Source organism: Dasypus novemcinctus, chromosome Y (assembly GCF_030445035.2).
Source record: "Dasypus novemcinctus isolate mDasNov1 chromosome Y, mDasNov1.1.hap2, whole genome shotgun sequence".
Lineage (NCBI taxonomy): Eukaryota > Metazoa > Chordata > Mammalia > Cingulata > Dasypodidae > Dasypus > Dasypus novemcinctus.
This window is the reverse complement of record NC_092216.1, coordinates 15295590-15297366: the sequence shown is the minus strand read 5'-3', so window position 1 is coordinate 15297366 and position 1777 is coordinate 15295590. Positions and strand designations below refer to the sequence as shown.

Below are 1777 nucleotides of genomic sequence, written 5' to 3'. Positions count from 1 at the left end.
AATGTTACTGTATGAAATTGTTTCTATTTCTATAGGGAGAGAACCATAGAAGAAGAAGGATGGTACATGTTCATTTTTCCTGTGTGTGTGTGAGTGCAGCTCCAGCCGTGTACCTCTGGCTGCCTGATCACCCTCTTTCACTCTTTCTCTCACTCTCTTTTTCTCTTGCTTTTCTGTTCTTTTGCTCTTCTATTCCTCACCGGATCCTTTATTTGCTTCTTGGTTTTCTGCTCAAGCTACCTGGCCATCTTTGATCCCTTCTCTTCAAACTTCCCTGTCTCGACGTTCTCCCGTTTTCCTTTCTTCCTCCTTTCCATCCCCGAACGCCCGTCTGCAGCCTGCCCCTTCTCCCTCCGTGCACGTACCCCAGCCTCCCCATGACCCTCCCAGCCAGGCCCTTCTGACCCTCCTGGGGTGGGGGCCCTTCCAGGGACATGGTTCCAGGCTGAGCCTCTCAGAGAAAATCAGCCCCTCCCCAGTCCTGGGCCCAAGGCGGGGATTTCGATGCCATGGGGAAGACAGATGATGTCCCCAGGTAGAGTTTGCGAGCAGCCACGGCAGGCCACGATAACATACTCATTGGGAAATGCACGTGGACAAGGGCCGGGGCCTGCTGCTCGGGCCACGCACAGCTGCCTCTCCCGTAGGGGACGTCGGAGCCTCAGGACCAAGGCGATTGCTCAGGTGTTCTCACATGCCCGGGGCCCTCCATTACAGTGAGTGTGTGAGCGCTTTTAAAACTAGGGGATGGTGGCCTACAGTTACAGCTGACACTGCCCACACCGACGATTCTGTAAATGCTGTCATGATGAAGCACCTTTTAGGCAGGTGCCTCCCATTGCTGATGTCACCTGGCCTGAAAAGGTCTCAGGGTCATCTCTGCAGCTTGGAGCCTCCGGTCTTCAGAGTGGTGTGTGGCACAGCTGGCCAGGCAGCCTCCTCCTGTCCTCAGAGTGTAGGTCTTCAACACGTGCCTCCTCTTGATGAGCGCCATTGTCCCGACGGTATCGAGGAGGTTTTAGTTCTCCACTGAGACACTCTTTTTTTTTTTTAAAGATTTATTTATTTTCTTATTTATTTCTCTCCCCCCGCCCCGTTGTCTGCTCTGTGTCCATTCACTGTGTGCTCTTCTCTGTCCGTTTGTATTCTTGTCAGCGGCACCAGATTTCTGCAATCTGTATCTCTTTTTTGTTGCGTCATCTTGCTGCGTCAGCTCTCCATGTGTGTGGCGCCACTCCTGGCTGGCTGCACTTTTTTCAAGAGTGGCAGCTCTCCTTGCAGGGCATACTCCTTGTGCATGGCATTCCCCTACACGGGGGACACCCCTGCGTGGCATGGCACTCCTTGCATGCATCAGCACTGCGTGTGGGCCGGCTCCCCACATGGGTCAGGAGGCCCTGGGTTTGAACCCTGGACCTCCCATGTGGTAGGCGGACACTCAAAAATATGGACCGCTTCATGAATTTGCATGTCATCCTTGCGCAGGGGCCATGCTAATCTTCTCTGTATCGTTCCAACTTTAGTATATGTGCTGCCGAAGCGAGCACTGAGACGCTCTTGTGAAGGAAGATGGCAAATAAATTTGTCTGAGCTGTGACCCCTCTAACAGACACTGGGGGAATTGGTGACTCCTCTCAGTACCTGATGATCCCTGTATGTGTCTAGATTTGCTCAGAGTCTCTATGCAGCCTGAAGCACTGAGGAGTGAATTTTTCTAAGAGGATATAAATGTAGTTTCTTTTTCCTCCATTAGGCAGATCTCTTCAAGCTACGATAT

General features: G+C 52.2%; 1 non-coding gene across 1 annotated transcript; it reads right to left on the bottom strand.

The window, feature by feature from the left end:
• Nucleotides 1-1440: 1440 nt before the first annotated feature.
• Nucleotides 1441-1547, bottom strand: LOC139438415 (U6 spliceosomal RNA). Its single transcript, XR_011648091.1, has one exon. It is a non-coding gene; the product is annotated as a U6 spliceosomal RNA (small nuclear RNA).
• Nucleotides 1548-1777: the final 230 nt, after the last annotated feature.